Raw genomic sequence first — 6,767 nt, 5'->3', positions numbered from 1 at the left:
CTCAGCAATCTTGAAAATATAGAACAAAGTGGGAGGCATTGCACTTCCTGATATCAAGCTATTACTACAAAGCCATTTTGATCAAAACAATCTGGTACTGACATAAGAACAGGCATATAGATAAATGGAACAGAACAGAGACTCCAGAAACAAACCCACACCTCTATGGTCAATTAATATTTGACAGAGGAGGCAACAGTACAACAATGGAGTAAAAACAGTCTCTTTAATAAATAGTGTTGGGAAAACTGGATTGGTACATGCAAAAAAAAAAAAATGAAACTAGATCACCAACTTACTCCACTCACAAAAATAAACTCAGAATGGATAAAAGATTTAAATATAAGTCATGAAACCATAAAAATTCTTGGAAGAAAACATAAGCAGTAGACTCTCAAAGCAATATTTTTGCCACTAAATCACCTCAGGCAAGTGAAATAAAGGACAAAATAAACAAATGGGACTATATCAAACTAAGAGGTTTTACACAGCAAAAGACACCATTAGCAACATAAACAGACAACCTACTCTATGGGAGAACATATTCACCAATAGTCTGATAGGAGTTAATAAGCAAAATGTATAAAGAACTTATGAAACAACACCAGGAAAACAAACAATCCAATTTAAAAATGGGCAAAGGACCTGAATAGACACTTCTTCAAAGAGGACATACAGGTCAATAGTCATATGAATAAATGCTCAGCATCACTAGTCATCAAAGAAATGCAACTTAAAACCACAATGAGATATCACCTAATTCTGTCAGAATGGCTTTTATTAACAAATCAGCAAACAACAAGTGCTGATAAGGGTATGGAGAAAAGGCAACCCTCCGGCACTGTTGGTGGGAACGCAGGCTCATTCAGCCACTGTGGAAAACAGTATGGCATTTCCTCAAAAAATTAAAATTGGAACTGCCTTATGACCGAGCTATCCCACTTCTAGAAATATGTCCTAAGAATCCCAAAACACTAATTTAAGAGAAGATATGCACCCGCCCCATGTTCATTGCAGTGTTTGCAATAGCCAAGATCTGGAAATAGCCCAAGTGTCCATCAGTGGACAAGTAGATAAAAAAAGCATTAACTCTGTATACTGTTTTTGGCCCAGGGTTGGGCAGGTTACCTAAGTTGGCACAGTTGAACTAAAGGGTTTCAAACCTGGGTCCTCAGAGTTCTAGATCAATGCTCTCCACTGCGTCGCCACCTGGTCAGGCCATAGGTAACTAATTGTAATAATTTATATATTTCCAGACCTTTCTCAGTACATATATACACATATAATGTGTGTACCTAAATATATAACTTTTCAAAACAAACATCATTCTAAGTGATATTCTGCATCTAGTCTTTCTCTGTCACCAGTGTATCATGGACATTTTTTCCTTGTCAGCACATATAAAGCTACTTACTTTATCTAATATTAGCCTTGTATATTCTATTACATGAATGAACAATAATGTATTTAATCAATTATGTATTTATGAGTGCTCGTTTTGGCAGCACATACACTAACATTGGAACCATACAGGGAATATTATTAGCATGGCCCCTGCGTAAGAATGACACACAAATTTGTGAAGCATTCCATATTTTTTAGAATATTTTGATGGTTTCCAGATGGGAGGGGTGTTGGGGAGAAGGATGAAAAAGGTGAAGGGATTAAGAAGTACAAATTGATACAGAACAGTCATGGGGGTATAAAGTACAGCATAAAAAATATACTGCTCACATGTGAACAGGCGGTGGCTCAATGGATAGAGCATCAAACTGGGACCCAGGGAGGACCCAGGTTTGAAACCTCAAGGTCACCAGCTTGAGTGTGGGCTCATTTAGTTTGAGCAAGGCTCACCAGCTTGGGCCCGAGGTCACTGGCTTGAGCAAGGAGTCACTCGGTCTGCTATAGCCCATTGGTTAAGACACATATGAGAAAGCAATCAATGAACAACTAAGGTGCTACAATGAAGAATTGATGCTTCTCATCTCTCTCCCTTCCTGTCTGTCTGTCCCTCTCTCTGTCTCTTTCTTTGTCTTTAAAAAAGAAAAAAATGAGATATAATTAATATTTTAATAACTGAAAAAATCACTTATTAGATTTAGATTTTTCCAGTTTGAGAGACTTTATTACAGGGCAAGTTATAAAGTTATAAAGATATGAAGGTTTACTATGTATTAGTAATATATAAATGGCTCTTTCAAATCAATAATAAAAATACAAACAGCATACTTACATAAGAAATGACAAAAATATTTACATGAGAAATATGGATAATACATGAAAGGCAATTTAAATGAAATACAAATAAATATATACAAATATTTGTGATTACTAATAATAGAGTAAAAGACAAAACAATGAGATACAGCCTTTTATCTAGCAGATCAGCAAAGGGGTAAAAAAAGAAAAAGAGGAAGTATTGATGTTGGGGGAAAAGACTTTTTTTTTTTTTGACAGAGACAGAGAGAGTCAGAGAGAGGGTCAGACAGGAAGAGAGATGAGAAGCATGAATTCTTCATTGCAGCTCATTAGTTGTTCATTGATTGGATTTACATATGTGCCATGACCTGGAGGCTACAGCAGAGCGAGTGACCCCTTGCTCAAGCCAGTGACCTTAGGCTCAAGCCATTGACTATGAGGTTATGTTTATGGTCCCATGCTCAAGTCAGTGACCCTGCGCTCAAGCTGGCGAGCCCGTGCTCAAGCCAGATGAGCCTGCACTCAAGCCTGCAACTTTGGGGTTTCGAACCTGGGCCCTCTAAGTCCCAGTCCAACGCTTAATTCACTGCTCCACCACCTGGTCAGGTGAAAAAGGCATTTTTACTCAGTGGTAGAGCGTCAGCCTGGCATGCAGCAGTCCAGGGTTCGATTCCTGGCCAGGGCACACAGGAGAAGTGCCCATCTGCTTCTCCACCCCTCCCCCTCTCCTTCCTCTCTGTCTCTCTCTTCCCCTCCTGCAGCCAAGGCTCCATTGGAGCAAAGTTGGCCCCGGGTGCTGAGGATGGCTCTGTGGCCTCTGCCTCAGGCGCTAGAATAGCTCTGGTTGCAACAGAGCGATGCCCCAGATGGGCAGAGCATCGCCCCCTGGTGGGCATACCGAGTGGATCCCAGTTGGGCGCATGCGGGAATCTGTCTGACTGCCTCCCCGTTTCCAACTTCAGAAAAAAATAAAATAAAATAAAAAGGCATTTTTATAAACTAAGCTAAAATAGTTAATTCATATGTACTTTCAGTGGTGCAGTTTGAATGTTTATTAAATGCCTTAAAACTATGCATAACTTTTTATCTAACGAGTTCATCTATAGAAATTGTAACTAAAAAATAACTAAGGCTTAGTTCATTTTTAGTTAATGTCATTATGGGGTTGTTTAAATCCTATAGTTTAAGATAGCAAATATTTGCACACTGACTTTGGCTGGACGATGGTGGATGTTTTCAGAGCAGCAAGCCTGCAAACTGTTTACCCTGCACCATCTCCTGTGAAAACCTGAACTCGCTGGATAGCTTTCTCCCTTTGTCTCATAACCATGTCCACCAACAGGAAAGCTAATTCATCAGCTGCCCACCTAACAGATTCAAGAACAAGGCAAAGACAGTATCAACATGAGTCAGTGCTAAATAGAGGTCAGTCTGGAGCTAAGGAAAACTGAGAAGGATGACCAGATGAGAAGAAAGCTGAAAAGGAGAAATGTCAGCTTTTTTCTGATGATGCTACTTCTCCACTGCTGGGGGGAAAAAAAAACTGCAACAACCAGGGCACTGTTAATGGGTCTGTTGAGAACATTGTCAAAGGCACAAATAGCAACAAAACTGGAAAGCCAGCTCCAAGCTACTGAAGCTGCTGGAAACTGCTTTCTAGGGAAAAACAGGTTGGTTTGATTCCAAAATTTGTGCCCTTGGGCACATTGCTTCCGGGACATCAGAACAGACCAAAGCTGTAGGAGAGGCAGGTACTATCCCAGCATTCATTTCTCTGTTGACATCTCTCCGTGTTCACATCAGTGAACAAGTCATATGGGCTCTAGGAAACATTGCAGGTGGTAATTTAGTTTTCTAAGACTGATCATATCATGTATGATGCTGTTGACCCACTGTTGGCTCTTCTTGCAGTTCCTGATATGTTATCTATAGCATGTGATTACTTACATATTCTTACCTTAACACTTGCAAATCTTTATTGCAACAAGAAATCTGCAGCCCTGTTAGATGCTATTGAGCAATTCTTCCTACTTTTTTGTCTTGTGCAATGTGATGATCCAGAATTATTAGCAGATAGCTGCTGGGCCATTTTCTACTTTACTGATGGTCCAAATAAATGGATTGAAATGGTCATGAAAACAGGAGTTATACCCCAATTTGCGAAGCTCCTATGAGCTACTGAATTGCCAATTATAACTCCTGTGCAAAGAGCCACAAGAAATATTTTCTTTTTGTGTGTGTGTGTGACAGAGACACAGAGAGAGGGACAGATAGGGACAGACAGACAGAAAGGGAGAGAGATGAGAAGCATCAATTCTTTGTTGCAGCTCCTTAGTTGTTAATTGATTGCTTTCTCATATGTGTCTTGGCTGGGGGCTACAGCAGAGGAAGTGATCTCTTGCTAAAGCCAGCAACCTTGGGCTCAAGTTGGTGAACTTTGCTCAAACCAGATGAGCCCGCACTCAAACTGGCGACCTCGGAGTCTCGAACCTTGATCCTCCGCATCCCAGTCCAAAGCTCTATCCACTGCGCCACCACCTGGTCAGGCACAAGAAATATTTTCACCAGAACGAATGAATAGATTCAGGTTGTCATAGATGTAGGCTCACTTGCTGTCTTTCCCATCCTAGTAATGAACTCCAGAAGGAAGCTTATATGGACAATGTCAAGGATCACAGCTGGCCACCAGGACAAGATACAACAAACTGTGAATCATAGGTTAGTCCCACTCCTCATAAGCATTCTCTTTAAGGCAGGCTTTAAGATACGAAAGGAAGCTGTATGGGCCGTGACCAACTATACAAGGGGTGGAATAGTTGAACAGATTGTATATCTCATTCATTGTGGCATTCGTGAACCTGGTAACTGCAAAAGATACTATAATTCTGGTTATTCTGAATGCCATTTCAAGTATCTTTCAGGCTGCTGAGAAACTAGGTGAAACTGAGAAACTTAATGTAATGATTGAAGAACGTGGAGGTTTGGACAAAATTGAAGCTCTACAAATCATTGACAATGAGTCTAAGGACAAAGTCTTCATTAAACTTGATTGAGAAGTATTTCTCTGCAGAGGAAGAAGACCAAAATGTTGTTTTGGGATCTACCTATGATGGGTTATGTTCCAAGTTCAGGATGGCACTCTTAAGACCTTTACTGAGGCATAAAGTTGTTTATTGTGTACTATGTTTGGTATAAATTTGTCTTACTGTTTCTCTACTAAGAACTCTTTTTAAATGTGGTTGGTGGCCTGACCTGTGGTGGCACAGTGGATAAAGCATCAACCTGGAAATGCTGAGGTCGCCGGTTCGAAACCCTGGGCTTGCCTGGTCAAGGCACATATGGGAGTTGATGCTTCCAGCTCCTCCCCCCCTTCTCTCTCTCTGTCTCTCCTCTCTCTCTCTCTCTCTCTCTCTCTCTCTCTCTGTCTCTCCCTCTCCACTCTAAAATGAATAAATAAATTAAAAAGTGTTAAAAAAATAAATAAATAAATAAATGTGGTTGGTTATTGCACTTTTTTACAATAAAACTATACTTGAATAATTCCAAACTGTACATACTGTATGAAGCTTCTCCTCTCAATGGGTTCCTTATTTTTATGTGGAATTTCATATCTTGAAGTGTCCTGTAAATAAAGATTAAACTCTGCTTTTAAAAAATAAAATAAACCTCACCAGGCAGTGGCACAGTGGATAGAGCATCGGACTGGGACGCAGAGGACCCAGGTTCGAAACCCCAAGGTCATTGGCTTGAGTGCAGGCTCATCTGATTTGAGCAAGGCTCACCAGCTTGAGCCTAAGGTCACTGGATTGAGCAAGGGGTCACTTGGTCTGCTGTAGCCAGCCAGTCAAAGCACACATGAAAAAGCAATCAATGAAAAACTAAGGTGCTGCAACAAGGAATTGATGTTTCTCATCTCTCTCCTTCCTTTCTGTCTGCTGTCTCTCTCTGTCTCTGTCACAAAGGAAAAAAAAGAAAAATGCCTGAACTTTGGTCATGTGGTGGGTCAAGTGTCGACCTGGAATGCTGAGGTCGTGAGTTCAAAACCCTGGGCTTCCCACTCCTCCCCCTCCCCTCACTTTCTCTCTCTCTTCCCTCTCTAATATCAATAATTAAAAAATTTAAAAGATAATAAAATTAGATAAAATAGCAAATATTTACTGAATTTTAAGACAACTGTGAAATGGACTGCTATGCTATATTAATATTAATGTTGAAAATATTTTTATATGGAAAAGTGCAGACTAAAAAATAATATGCACAGATGATTTGCTTTATAAATTACTGTGAATAACCTGACCAGGCAGTGGTGCAGTGGATAGAGTGTCAGACTGGGATGCAGAATACCCAGGTTCGAGACCCCGAGGTCGCCAGCTTGAGCACGGGCTCATCTGGTTTGAGCAAAATTCCACCAGCTTGAGCCCAAGGTCGCTGGCTCCAGCAAGGGGTTACTAGGTCTGCTGAAGGCCTACGGTCAAGGCACATATGAGAAAGCAATCAATGAACAACTAAGATGTTGCAACGTGCAATGAAAAACTAATGATTGATGCTTCTCATCTCTCCGTTCCTGT

General features: G+C 40.5%; 1 non-coding gene and 1 pseudogene across 1 annotated transcript; both read left to right on the top strand.

Moving 5' to 3' along the window:
• Positions 1-1,489: 1,489 nt before the first annotated feature.
• On the top strand, positions 1,490-1,599 carry LOC136396489 (U6 spliceosomal RNA). Its single transcript, XR_010749775.1, has one exon. It is a non-coding gene; the product is annotated as a U6 spliceosomal RNA (small nuclear RNA).
• A 1,928-nt stretch (positions 1,600-3,527) lies between these two features.
• Positions 3,528-5,363, top strand: LOC136391404 (importin subunit alpha-1 pseudogene; annotated as a pseudogene).
• Positions 5,364-6,767: the final 1,404 nt, after the last annotated feature.

Source organism: Saccopteryx leptura, chromosome 2, assembly GCF_036850995.1.
Source record: "Saccopteryx leptura isolate mSacLep1 chromosome 2, mSacLep1_pri_phased_curated, whole genome shotgun sequence".
In the NCBI taxonomy this organism is placed as follows: Eukaryota; Metazoa; Chordata; class Mammalia; order Chiroptera; family Emballonuridae; genus Saccopteryx; species Saccopteryx leptura.
The sequence above is the reverse complement of the archived record's forward strand: the minus strand, read 5'-3'. Positions and strand labels throughout refer to the sequence as shown.